Genomic DNA, 15442 nt, shown 5'->3' on the forward strand with positions numbered 1-15442 from the left:
CAGTCCAGGAGATACAGAAGAGCAGTAGATAGCTTTTATATTGCTTAACTAAAGCCTTAAAATCTTCAATTCATGTTTCAGATCTATGATGTTTTATATACAAACATTTATTTACTCAAGGTATATCATGTTATATGTATTTTCCTTGTGCCTCATGTTAGCTTTATTTATTTATTTATTCTTTTAGTAATAAATTCTCTTTGAGATTATTCTTTTAATTTTCTGCCTATTTTTCCAGCTCAAAAATCTTACTGAAAGTTCTGTGTTCTAATTTATTGACTTTTTGTTTCAAATATTTTTTAACAACTCAATATTGCTGGTATTTTCCTTGTCTCCTTGTTTTATTACATTTGGCTGTCTATTCTCCTGTCAAAATCGGTTTCTTGGATTCTGTAATAATATTTTGTACATTTTCCTGACAAAATTGGTTTCTTGGATTCTGTAATCGTATTTTGTACATGACTTGCTTTCTGTTGGTCAGTTCCTAATACAGCTTTTGTTCTCCTTGAGAAACCACTGAGAAAAATCCTTCATACCCACATTACTATTGACATTCTGATCTTCTAATCTTATACTAGACACTCCCACTGAATTCTCAATACAGCAGGCTTTTCCAAATTCTTTTCACAAGTCACCTCTAATATATCTAAATAGTGTGACCAGGCTGGATGATAGCAATAATTGCTACAGGGCTGGTTTGTGTCTGCTTTGTTATGTTTTTCCCTCATTTCCCATGATGAGATGCTGGAAAGAAACAAGTTAAGAAAGGAGATATTTGTTATCTGCACCTTTCAAGAACTCACCTATCCTGGTGGCACTGTGTGTAAGAGCAAAGCTTTCTATCAGTGGTACCCCAAAACCTAAAAATAGATAAAAAACCTCTAACAGTGTATCCATTCTTCTTACATCAAAAACACAAATGGAAGTCCAGATGAATTGGACTTCTGCCCCTAGTTAATTCTCCCTGGAATATCTTTGTAGCTATATCAAAACCATGCTACAATTTTCTCAGGAAATTTATTTTAAAAAACAATTTTTTAATTTTAATTTTAAATAGCTTGTTTTACATGTCAATCCCAGTTCCCTCTCCCTCCCCTCCTCCCGCACCCCCCATCCCCCCCCATCCTCCCACCCTATTGCCAATTCCTTCCACATAGGGGATATCTAGAGTCTATCATTTCACTCAGGGTAGGTAGGGTCCAGGCACTTCCCTAAAAGTCGGCAGAGAGAGCAACCCTCTTTGCGTTATGGACACACGATGTCTGTTAGTATTCGAGGGATAAACACTGATCCACTGCTCAGGACCCCATAAGGCAACCCAGGCCTCCTCGCTGACACTCACATTCAGGGGTTCTGGATCGGTCCCATGCTGGCCTCCCAGCTGTCGGTCTGGGGGCCAAGAGCTCTCCCCTGTTTGGATCAGTTGTCTCTGCTGGTTTTGCCAGCCCATTCTTTGCCAATTTGCTCATCGCTCCTTGGTTGCTGGGTTCCTAGGGTTCTGTTCAGTGTTTAACTGTGGGTGTTTGCCACTGCTTCCATCAGTCACTGGATGAAGGCTCCAGGATGGTTATAGACATCAAGTTCATTATCAGGAATGGATATTCAAGGTGGTCTCTACACTATTGTTTAGCTTGCCAATTGGTGTCATCCCTTTAGAAAACTAGAGGTCACAATGGTGCCTGATCTGTCTTCTAACCTATGATTCCCTCTTCCCCCATCCTACCCCCCAGTCAACCTGCCTGTTCCTCCACGACCTACTCTCTCTTCCACTTCTCCCCCTCTCTGTTTCCCAGGTCCCCCTCTCCCCCACCCCATCTGTTCAGAGGATCTTGCCTCATGTCTCTTCTCTTGGATACCATGCATATCTTTTAGGTTCTTTCCTGTTTATCAGACTCTGTCAGTGGAAGTGTAGACTGGCACCATCCTGATCCATGTCTAAAATCCATATATGAGTGAGTACATACCATGTTTGTCTTTTTGTGACTGGGTTACCTCACTCAGGATGGTTTCTTCCAGTGCTATCCATTTACCTGTGAATTTCAAGATTCCATTTTTTTTCTGCTGAGTAATACTCCATCGTGTAAATGTACCACATTTTCTCTATCCACTCTTCAGTTGAGGGGCATCTAGGTTGCTTTCAGATTCTGGCTATTACAAATAATGCTGCTATAAACATAGTGGAGCAGATGCCCTTGTAGTATGAATTTGCCTCCTTTGGATATATGCCTAAGAGTGGAATTGCTGGGTCTTGTGGTAGATTGATTCCTCTTTTCCTGCGGAATCTCCATACTGCTTTCCAAAGTGGCTGTAGGAGTTGGCACTCCCACCAGCAGTGGAGGAGTGTTCCCCTCTCTCACATCCTCTCCAGCATAAATTGTCTTTGGTGTTTTTGATTTTAGCCATTCTGACAGGAGTAAGATGGTAGCTCAAAGTTGTTTTGATTTGCATTTCCCTAGATTCCACCAGAATCTAGGAACCAATGCCAGCAAGACCTGAAAACCAATACATAGATGAAGCAGAGGAGACAGACCTTAAAAAACAATTTAACATAAAAAATCTTCTATAGTACACAAGATATGTCAGTGTGTTAGTACATATCGTGTCCTCCATAAGGAAAGTAAAGTGTACCCAGAAACAGATATTATTATGTAGTAGGGCAGATTCCTACAAAATTACAGAAGATTCAGGTTGTAGGTCAATGTTTTGTGTCTGGGTTACTGTTTTAAGTTTCCTTTTCCAAATCCTTCAGAGTATCCTCTGCACCAAAACGAGAACTTAGTAGCAAAGTCTCCATGTAGACACAAGCTGAAATTCTCTATGTTCATTGGGTTCTGAGAGTATTATCCATAGCAGTGGAGCCCTGCTGACAGTTTTTAAAAAGTAACTTCATTGTCTTATCAAAACTCGAGGTTGTTCCAGGGTTTTTATGTGACACCCTTGGTCAGCATACTCATTTTGAATGCAACCCAGTCCTGGTACTAGAAGCCTCAATGGGTAACAATAGATGGTCAGTCAGGACTCTAGGAGACCCAAGACCCTCATGCATAATACTTTCATTATTTTTGGAAGTCTCCACTGCACTAAGTCTTCTGGATTAATACTTTCTAACATGCTTTATCACTGTAGAAGTAGGTTAAAGAATAAAATCTAGGCTAGGAAATTTGATGCATAAACAGAGGAAGGAAATGAATCTGGGTTACAGTGTTAATTTTATCTTATGATGCTAGTTAAACAAATGTAAAATTAAACAAGCTCTTATGCATTTAATGTAGGCGAGGGGACTATATTCAGCTGTTTTCCACACTAAATAAAATGTTTGCTTTATATTGAGTTATCAATTCTGCTAAATAAAACTTTTGAGGAATCCAGTTGTCCAATAATAACAACAATTTGCATTTAAATAGTGTATCTGGCATTAACATTTATTTTCTGCATTTTAAAACATATAAAATCTCCTCTTCTTTAAAGAACAAGGGTTTTGTTTCACTAATTGAGATAGCCTTTGGTAGTCCATTCCCTATGGCTGATTGCCGTGCTCAGCCTCAATGCAGGGGGAGGGGATTGGTCCTGCCTCAACTTAATGATTCAGGCTTTGATGACTTCCCATCTGAGCCCTTACCCTTTGGGAGGAATGAATGTTGGGGCAAGGGTGTGTGAAGGGGGTCAGAAGGAGGGGTAGGAGTGAGAAATGTGATTACAATAAAATGAAATCAAAATGAAAAAATAAAAATAATTAATTTTACTGATTTGTCTTAGGGGAGCAAGCACACCAGGAGAACACAGCCCATATAATCAATTAAGTAGGGCTCACATGGGCTCACAGATACTGAAGAAGCACTTATTTAGAGTGGGGAGTGTGTCTCTCTTTGCCTGGTCATGGGACCCTTTTCTCTAATTGAGTTTACATTCCAATTCCTGATATGAGAGTTTCGGTCTAGTCTTATTGTAATCTTTTTTGTCTTGCTGGGTAGATAACGGAGGTCTGCTATTTTGTGAAGAGAATCTTAGGAGGTATAGATCTTGGGGAGTGGGAGATGGTGAGTAGGACTGCGAGTAGTGGAGGGAGGAGAGGCTGTAGTTGGAATGTATTGCCATAGATAAGAATAGATGAAAAAGTATTGATTTTACATTATCTACAATGTTAGGTCTATTTTGCAATAATACTCCCTAATAATTATAAGGCTGACATATAAGAAGAATTTTTTCAGAAAAACACCTGTTTCACAGTGATGTCCAAGGTGATTTGTACATGTTTTAATACATGTTGCCATTGATAATCTTTTCCAAATATATTCATATTCATAAAACAATTTCATCATATAAAAAGTATATTAATATCTAAAATATAGTAAACAAGTAGATATAAAGTAAATGTGATAGAATCTAAATGTATGTGAACATGTTATTTATAGAGAGAGGAATTGTTACATTAAATCTACAGCCACTGCAAACATGACCTCATATCATCTACAGTTGTCCTCATTGTGTCTACACAACACTGGGCTTCTCAACAGCTAAATAGGATTGAAATGGGACTCATGTGGCCCTACTTATTTCTATTGGTAGTTTATGGATTCTAAGAGTGGATTTCTCATTGCTTTTGTTTGAATAAAAGTAAGTAATGAATCCAAATGCCCACAGCTAAACACTGAACTGAACTCCTGGAACCCAGTGAGGAGCAAAGGGATCAAGACCAGGCTGGTGAAACCCACAGAGACTGCCGACCTAAACAAGGGGGAGCTCATGGAACCCAGATTGATGACTGAGAGGACAGCATGGGACTGACCCAGAACCCCTGAATGTGGGTGTCAGTGAGGAGAACTATGTAATCTATGGGATCTAGGGTAGTATTTATCCCTGCCATACAAATGGACTTTAGGTGCCTATCCGACATCGTGGGATGCTCTCTCAGCTTGGACACATGGAGTAAGGGCCTAGGCCCTGACATGGACAAAAAGAAAAACTCTGGAGATCCCTCATGGAGGCCCTCACCCTCCCTGGGGAACTTAGTTGGGATGGTGGCCTGAGATTGATAGGGGTGTGGGAGGAGGGGAGGCAGAGTGAGCTGGGATTGACATGTGAAGCAAGCTTGTTTCTAATTTAAATTTTAAAAACTGTCAGAAAATAAATAATCCTGTGAGCTGCAAAGTTGTATGTAGGGAGAGATCATAGATCTCTGTGCTGCTGACGACCCTGCTTTTGGTGTGGGTACAGGCACCTAGAGACATGGGAATAAAAGTCTGTGCAGGGAAGATGCACACTCCCTTTTGGTACAGTCTCTGAAGGCTGCTTAGTCATCTGGGTTGCCATTTTCTCATGTAAGTACCTTCCACAATAAACAATTACCTATACCCTCATCAAGGGTGTGATTTAGTTTACAGTGACAATTGTATATACTTCCAAAGTTTTGGCCACACTGGTGACCAAAATTAAAATAATAAGTAAACAAAATTTAATTAAAAGGCAGGAAAAGGACACAGAATGAGTAAGTAGTGATGACAGAGGTGGGAGAGTGTTAAAGGCAGTAGAGAATAAGAGAAACAAAATGTACTGTATAAATATATGAAATTGGAAAAGAAAAATTTTAATCATTTAAAAAATAAAACTAACAAAACATATTTTATCTTATGTATTAATGTAGAATTTAATAATCTATGTACACTATTATTATACTAGATAAAATAGTCACAAGTACATTAGCATCATACAGATTATATAGATATATTTTCTCTATAATAAGCATTAAACAAAGATAAACTACATGATGTTTATTGTGTTCAATAAAAACTTAAGACAGTCAACAAGTGACTAAGAACTAAGGAAGCAAATGTGACAGTTTTATTGTAATCTCATGTATTAAGAAAGTATGAAATGCCAAGGATGTTCACTTAGAGAATAGTTTAACGTGATTCTCAATGCACATTGAAACTGTTCACACAGTTGAAGTTGGACTGTGATTATGCATGATTTGTCCTGCTGTATATCTGATCAAACAATAATTAAAATAAAATACATAACTAGAATGTACCTGCATGGCTTCTACTAAGAACATATGGGAAGAATTATTTCATGTAAATGGGAAGACAGGCATCCTTCTGACTTTGAATTCTGTTTAATCTGTTAACCTAGTACTAAATAAGTGGACAGATACTCTTCTTTTTTTGCCTTTCAGAAATGAATGTAATGAATTATGATTGTTACCACCTCCTTCATTTCAACTGTTTACATGTCCATCCACTTTCCTAACCATCTAATTTGCTTGTACATATAAAAAAAACAAAAATAAAACAAAGCAAGCAAACATAATACATTAAGTTCAATTATTTCTCTTCATGTATCCTTAGATGTGTAGCTGTCCTCTGTATTGTGGTTTAACCACCAGGGTAAAAAGTAACCAGTCTTTTTGCCAGCAGCTGTTTATAGTCAGCAACTATTCAACTGATCTAGGGATTATTCCAAATGGTTTTCTCCATGTTGTGATTTTTTATGACTTATGCTTGCACATTTTGTGGGCTTGCTGTCACAATCACTGCTAATTCACATGGACAGTGTCTTTGTTGTGCCCTAAATATAGTTTTCTTTCAGTGATATACTGCCTCTGGCTCTTCCCATCTTTGTATACCTCTTTGTAATGTGTATTTTTTGCCACCAGCTGCCTGGGTCCTGCTGCTGTTTCTTCCCCCAAATAACACATGAGACACTGTAGGGGTGATCCCAACAAAACTCTTCACACCCATAAGGGTGGAGATAAGGAAATTAGCACAGGTGAAGATAAAAGGAAGCGAAAGAAGAAGGAAGCTCTCTTTTGGAAGTCTGCCATGTTTCTGATTCCCAGCTTGTGTGATTCTTTCTCTGGTAAATAAATATACTGTATTCCCTATGCATGTCCTTCATCTTTAGGACACTATATTAGTTATGAAGCTGTTGGCCATTTTACTAAATAGCTCTGACTTAATTATTAACCCATAATTACCAATATACATACATATATATATATATATATATATATATATATATATATATATATATATATATATCAAGGTCTTATCTTACCGAGGACGCAGCCTCATGTGTCCTCTCTTCCCGGGATCACATGGCAACTCTCTACTATATTTCCCAGAATCTTCCTCAACTCCTAATCCCACCTATCTTGCTTTCCTATTGGCCAACAGTGCTTTATTCATCAATTGATAGGACAATATATACACAGAAAGTCTTCCCCCATCACCTCTTCAATAATCACCTTGAGCTTTGGGAAAAGGACATGTGATATAGATGTGCAGAGTAGGGCAAAGCCTTGGGTTTATCATCTCTTTTTCCCCGCACTTTCCCTCTGTATACAACATCACATGAAAGAACCCTGTTTTGTGGAATGTAAATGCTTTAAACTCCAGTATGGTTCACACCAATCTAGTCCTGTTTGCCAGTTTCTGTTCTTTGTGTGATGTTTTAAAAGCTTTTAAGAAACACTAACAGAGTGACAACATATGACAAGTTAGGATTAAGCATAAACTATGAAAAAATTTGATCATATTTCTCCCAGACTGAAGGTTTTTCTATACTCCAATGCATTATTAAATCAAAGGGAACTTACCTGTTGCCCCATCCACCTGTGCAGTATAGCCACACACACACACACACACACACACACACACACACACACACACACACACACACATGTACACACCACACACACACACACCCATCATTGTGTATATAACTGATATTTTAATTAGCCTCTGCAAGATGTTTCATCACTAGTAATAACATTTTTGCTTATTACATTGTAGTTATAGATACATAAGTGCTACCTCAGATAGTTGACAGTAATGTTTCATGTGTCTCAATTTAAATTATAATTATTGGATTTGTTGCTTAGGCCAGGCACTATGCCAAATACTTCATAGATTATGGGATGGAATTAAATTTCTATTTCAATGAAATATTGCAATTGATATCTTAATTTTTATGTTAAATCTGAAACTTGGGAAGGTTACCCAGTATAAAAAGGCTTAAAGTAATACATATAGCTTCTAAATAATTCAAGTAGTAATGCTAGTAAACAGTGAAATATTGGAAAAACATTTTAGTTTTCTAGAATTCTCAGTTATTTTCTAGGAAAATGGTTTCTAAAGGAACAAAGTCAGCTATGGATTTTCAGTGCATATTTTGTAACAGTTAGGCATCAAAATGGGAATTTTAAATACAATGTATTCCTAGTGTATTAATCCTTTCAGTTTTGTTTCAGTTTCAATATGGAATAAAAATCACCAAATCAAAAATAATAATACATTAGCTATTACAATATCAACCAGAAAATTAATTTTGCATTCATAAAAATATTAATTTCTAAATAATTTTACTGTTAATCTATTTAATATATCTAGTAATTATGCAGTCAGATTCCTTGCTTTTCATGGTAGCATGAAATTTCTATTAGAATAGTTTGAAAGATGAATTATACTGAAATTATTTTTAGAAGTGTCAACAGTATTTTACTGGTAATGAATCTAACTCCACTCAAACTTTTAATCATTAAAAATGTTTAACTTTTCATTAATCTCCACCTGAGAAGGTGTGGTGTGTGTGTTTGTGTGTGTATGTGATTTATATGTGAGGGTGTACATTCATGTGTCACAGAAAATGTGTGGAGGTCAGAAGCCATCTTCAGTTTTTCTATTTCCCTGTCCATTTTAACATGAGTTTCAGAGGTTGAACACAGGTCATCAGGCCTCTTTACTTAATGAGTTGTCTCACTGGTCTTTTTCATTCAAATTCTAGGGTAGTTATTGTATAATGATATAATATCACAGCATACATTACATATGCATCCTTGTTTTTTTTTCTTTTGTTTCTTGGAACACGATCTTTTGTAATTCAAGTTGGAATCAAACTCACTACCTGACAATAACTTTAACTCCTCCTGCAACTGCCTGTTACAACACTGTGCCAAAATGTCCACATCTGAGGTAATTTCTAGCATTCATAGTATACAATATGTTCTTGCTAAATATTGTTTTTCAGTTTTATGACAAATTTATAAAATTCCCTTCACCTGGCTATTTGTATCTAGTGAGAGCTCATAGCAGGAGACAATAATGGACAATCTTCTGCTATATAGCAACAAATAAGTTCTAATAAAGTTTCAAATTAAATATTTCCAGGATTTTGGGATGCAAATTGGTATCATTTTCTAGGTTTTAATGTTTGAAGGGTTGTTTTCAGTCAGAGTACCTTGTCATGCTCTTGTCATTCTAACTCTCCAAGGCAGGTATCACCAACATCTTTTCATACCTTCTGTAACTGAAGCAAGGAATGAATGGCAAAGTACACAATGAAAAACAGGACAGTAAGGTAGCCCATGCACTTTCCTATAAATACATGTTCTTTTCTCTATTTTCCTTATCATAATTTATGACTCCAGGGAAAGGAATGAATATAAGTGATAGTGATTTAGGGAAAATGTTTAAATCATAAAAATCCTAAACAAAACCAAAAAGAAGGGACAAACAATATATTTCTTATAATAAATGTATTTAAAGGGGAAAATGCTGAGAATATTATAGGGATTCAGATATCACTGAGACAAGATTCCTATAAGAAACTGGACACAGTTCAGAGCATCAGACCATGAAGCTAGCAGTTGACAGATGCCTTCTGAATGAACATTCTCCTCCAATTCCATCACAATATAATGTTTTATCATATCTATGAAATGACAGAAAACTTTTCGTAGGCACAGTGGTTTGTGATTAAATGATGGCTTTATAAATAACCAGTTGTCCTACTTCCATAGGTATCCTAAAGTTCACAAAATCTCAACTTGTTCGTGTTAAAAATGATCACAAATAAAACTTAAGGAGTAGGTCTGCCCATGTTAAATGATGGAGAGGTGTTCCTGTCACCTAAATGAGCCATATGGATGTTAAATGAAGTAGAAGAGCTCCTGTCACATGAGTGCTCAATAAATACCTGCTATTCCTAATATATAACTTATTTTGTCTGTTTTACATTCTTACTCCTCATGTGAGTGATCTATCTAAATCAAACCCAAGCCTCTCTCTTTTCTGCTTCATCTATACTCCTAAATGACAAGAATGATTAGAAGCCCAAGTCCACTGACATGATGGATAGCCTCTTCAGGTTCGTCTGCTTAGTCACTTTCTACTAGAAAGTTTCCTGCAAATCTCACTCCTCTCCTACAGAATAAATCTTTTAAAAGCTCCACAACTTGATACCCATTCTATCAAGGCTACCCTCCTGCACTCTACAGGTCAGAGACCTTCCTGAATAAGCCACCGTTACTATTCCAAATGAATACAGCATGAAGCGAACTCCTAATGAATTCTCATTGTACCCATAGATCTATCAGTACCTCTTTCAACCCTCATTAGGCCAGTTTCTTTGCAATACAAGGTTATTAGTACAGAGGCCCACAGCTGGTCAAAGTTCATAGAATAATAGACTATGGAATGCAAAAGCCTAAATGGGACATTTATATTCCAAGCCCTCTTTGCAATGCTCAGGGATAACACTTACAGAAATGGGAGTGGAATAATTGCAACTGCCAGGGATCACGAGTAAGTTGGCATGAATTTCCTAGACACGGCAAAGAAGATGTACATATGAATTCATTGCAATTACAACAGTATAAATAAGACCTGCTTTGGCCTTGGCAAAATTAAGCACAAAGTGGGGAGATACTTAGGAGTTATTTGCAGTGTATCATTCCTGGGTGAGTGTGGAGATGCAATTTTATAAAAACATCTCTTATATCCTAAGAGACTGGGCCTTTGTATGGACCTCACAGTCATAGTATCACCATTTAAAGTCACTAAGGTCACTTGTCTCACTGTATACTCAGGCTATGTAATAAGCTTTTAAGAGTATAAAGTAAGAATCAACCTTACTTGAGTGAGATTTCCCAATTACCTTTATAATCTAAGAAAATCCATAGCTATAATCTTATGTACTTTTCTATGCACATGACACAAAAATAACTGTATAATTTAGTGAAAGCAGCAAATTATAAATGTTGAAATCACAGCTCTAAACTTCATTAGGAATGTCAAATGCATCACTTATTGATATTGTTTGGTTAGACAATAATGTATATAGTACTGCTTAGTGTCTGAGTCACTTGAAATCAGTTAGTGTTAATAACTTAATCTCTTGGCAAATGCAGTCAAATATTTCTAAATAGTGTCCCATTCCCTCCCCACAGGGTGCTTTTTCTGTTGTTCAGTGAAAATTCCTTTGTTAGGAACAGACACACAAAGGCTATCATAGACTGCTAAACACACACACACACACACATACATACACACTTATAGTAATATCACACACACACACACACACACACACACAGAGATACAGAAACTGATTCACAAAACTGTGTTGAGACAAGCACAGATTCAATCATGGAAAGAGACACGGGGAGAATGAAGTATAAAGCTCCAATCTAAACCTCTTGGCTATTAAAGGTTTCCTTAATTTAACACTGATGCTTTGTAATTGGCTCAGTGTTAGTCACTTATGTGTTTAATCCACACAGGTGAGGGTGTATGGACTTTAAATGGGTGGACCCTGGTGATAGGACCATACTCTGGTGAAGGTCATAAATCCAGTTGAAATCTGTACTTAATAGATGAAAAATAAAGTAGACAAAAAGTTGAATGGTTAAGCAAGGAAGATGTATCTAAAAGATGTCTGGAAAGCCATTGAGTATTATCAAAATACATTATTTTAAATTCTCAAAAAACTAGAAAATCATTATTTTAAAGAGTGCCTTTGCATCTCATTCCATTGTTTTAGCTATCCTGTGCACACAATTTTCTTTTCACTAGAAAACCCCTTTAGGGGTTTCTACCATTCAACACATCAATGTGTATGTATACTATATGAAAATCTCCATGTAAATTAGCTATTGAATTTCAAGAGACAATGAAATCTTTAAAAACTTGAAAACATTACAACATGTTTAATATCTTCCTAATTCGTGCTGTACTCTCTGTGGTTTTCTTTCTCTGTTTCACTCTTAAGATTAATTAGATGTCTTGGGTTTCATTCCTTACAATACTCAACTGAAAAAGATGTGTTTCTAAATTCAGAAAGGCATTTGTAAAATTGCATTTCTTTTGTTTGCTGGGTAGAAAGTCCTAGATGGCACTTATGCAGAGACCTCTTTTAGCTTCCTGCTGTGTAGTAAACATAAACACTGTTTTTTGCAAGTGTTTTCTTAGAATTCATATAACTAAAGACAAATTAACAAGAAAAGAGATGTAGAAGCATGTTTATTTATACATTTCTTGTAAACATTTAGCAGCTTATGGAATTAGTGAAGTAAAATAATGACTTTGAACTGTGAATTAAATAGTATATTCAACAAAGAAAAATACATGTGTTGACATATTATAGGTATCATACACATAAACTCACAATTTCTGTGGTTAAGTACACAGGTTCCACAGAAGATCATGACATACAAAAAAGCTAGCATGGGTTGGGAGATGGTCTACAGACCCTACTACTTACAGAACGGTTATGTTCAGTTGGTACTTGGGGAACAGAGAATCATTCTCTTTTGAGAATATTACAATCACTACACATCTCTTGCCCCAGTGAATGGTACCCCACACACGAACATACAGGCAGTATTAAATATACTTAAAGTAGGAAAGTGAGTATGAATTTGGCAGTGAAGATAGGTTGGGTGGAATACATTGGGTCCTGGAGGAAGGGAATAAGAGTGGATATGTTCATATTTTGTTGAATACTGGTAGAAAATCTCAAAAATAAACACAATTTATACTTAATACAAAAGAGTATGAAAACAAGTAAGATCAAAGAAGTTTAGAAAGTTGTAGAAATGCAGCTATAAAGACCTTTAAGTGTGATTTGTCATGTAGATTCCTGCAGGTTTTTTCCAGGCTGAAGAACTGTGAAAGCATTGTTTGATTAACAGAAGGAACACACAGTTGCATATTTCCTTCTAGGTTAGCTAATATTTAGTAAAAGTAAGCACTTTGTATATTTTGGTAATTTGATTTTATCCTTTAGACCTAAACCCTGTAGAAAAAATTGTAGGCAACTATGAAACACTGAGAGTAGAACTGAGGGAAATTGTGTCCATTGATACTAAAAGATGTTAATCACCAATGTTTGTTAATTCCTGTTATTTTGTTGTTGTTGTTGTTAGTGGTGTGTGTGTGTGTGTGTGTGGGTGTGTGTGTCTGTGTTTCTGTTCATTGAGATTTGTTGATAGGTTATTATTTATCGCCTGTGTCCTAGTGGGTGCAGTTAACTTCCGCTGGTTGGAATTTTCTTACTATTACCCTCTGAGGGGATTGAATTGTGGATAGATATTGTTTAAATTGAACTTTGTCACAAAATATTTCTCCATATTTGATGATTTAAATAATTGCTGTGCTGTCAACCATTATCTCTTAGAGATTGCGAGACCTCTTCCCAGACTCTTCTGGCTACTTCTCTAGTAATAAAGTATAGGAATGATCCCTGATATTATAGCCTTGATGGAATTATATTATAATCTTGAATATCAAAGTAAATAGTTTTTCAGAACTTGTATTTGCTAGATTGAATGATGCAATTAAATTATCTCAAAAATATGAGATAAATTATAAGCAGATTATTCAAAATATAAAATACAAAATCATCATTGCCTGACTTGATTTTAGTTATGAAGCTTATTTTTTTCAGAAAACTCACACCAATCAGTAAAACATACAACATCTGAAATAATTCTTCATCAACTGATACAGTATCACAGCCAGGACTATTCATCATCTCTGAAGGATTAAACAAACTGTGTGAATGTTGTCAGTATTTTTAGCATTGGGCTGAATGTCATATTGTATTTACTCAATACTACAAGCTACATACATATCATTCATAAATAACTAAGCCTCTAGTATAAGTAGTAAATTAATAGCTAAAGCCAGAAAAAATTAAAAGAGTGGAATACAAAAAGGAGTAGAAAGATAGCCACAATGGCTCTGTGCAAAATAATATATACTCAAAAGTTAAACACTAAATCTATTTCTGTTTAAATATATGGAAAAACAAAGACTGAAGTGCAAACACATTCCAGTGTAATTTTATGTGAGCATCAAGATTACCAGATACTCAAATATGGGAAAATGTTTAGAACTAAATTATTAATATAACAAATTATTATTGAAAATTTCTGCAATCATACATACTCCCTCCCTCATTCCCTCCTCTCTATCTCTCTTTCTCTCTCTTGATCTTTCTCTCTTTCTCTCTCTCACTCACTCACTCTCTGGGTGTGTATGAATATCTAGATGAATGTATGTGTCATGTAGGTATGTCATTGATGAAGGATAGGTTAGTTTACACTCTTCTGAAAGCTTTGTGGGCATGAACCCCATGCCAATCCTCATCTCCAGATTGAATATTTCACTATGTAGTCTTAAATTTATCACTTTTTAACAATCTTTGACAATAGGATATTTCTTTCCTATTTCTCTTTATTCATATTTATGGATATACATTTTTGACTCATTCCCTGTCTTCACTTTCCTTTCTTTCTCTCTGTCATACTTTCACAATCTTCCACACAGCATTTAATCAAATGTATCTTCTTTGTAACATTAAAATTATCTTAATATATTTTTAGTTATTATTTTAACTAACAGGCTATATATGTGACAATTTCCATGTATTGTAAATTAATCCCCTTTTAAAATGGGTTTGTTAATTATTCACTCCAAAATAATTTATTTTCTTATTCTGTTGCTTTTCAATTTTAGAACATTAAATCAGTCAATAAAAATATGTGTGTCCCTTCAGATTGCTATCGTAAATAGTTTTTTAATATGTAATTTAAGAATTTTGAAAAATAACAGCAGTCAAAAATAAAAATTAGAAAATGTATGATACAATGTCAAGGCATTTTGATTTATCACTAAATAATCTCTAGATCATCTACTTACTTTCAATGTTCTTTAAAATAGGCACAATACTTAGAAAATAATACGTAAAATTCAGAAATATGATGAGGTAAGAATTTCACAAATTATTTTAGATCTGGTAGTATTTGCATTGATTTTAAATTCCATAGTGTGGAAGACATTTTGTGATTAACATTTTCATGATGTGGTTCTTTGGAGTTGCCTAGTTGCAATTTTAACCTGAAATATGATACTGCTCCACACATCATTTAAAAGAGATTAACTATCCTGGTGTTTGATGAAGTGAACTCAGTTTTAAATTATGCACATTAAAATAATGAAAACAAAATAAAATGAGAACTCTATTTGTCAGAGGCCTGCTATCTGGTATGCAAATCAATCATAGCTCATGTCTTCTTTTCTTCATACTCAGTTCTTTTCATATTCACTTGAGAACACCACATTTAGCTCTTTCATAACCTCTGTTTAAATGCTTAGGGAAATGATAT

This window comes from Mesocricetus auratus, unplaced genomic scaffold, assembly GCF_017639785.1.
Source record: "Mesocricetus auratus isolate SY011 unplaced genomic scaffold, BCM_Maur_2.0 Super-Scaffold_100015, whole genome shotgun sequence".
In the NCBI taxonomy this organism is placed as follows: domain Eukaryota; kingdom Metazoa; phylum Chordata; class Mammalia; order Rodentia; family Cricetidae; genus Mesocricetus; species Mesocricetus auratus.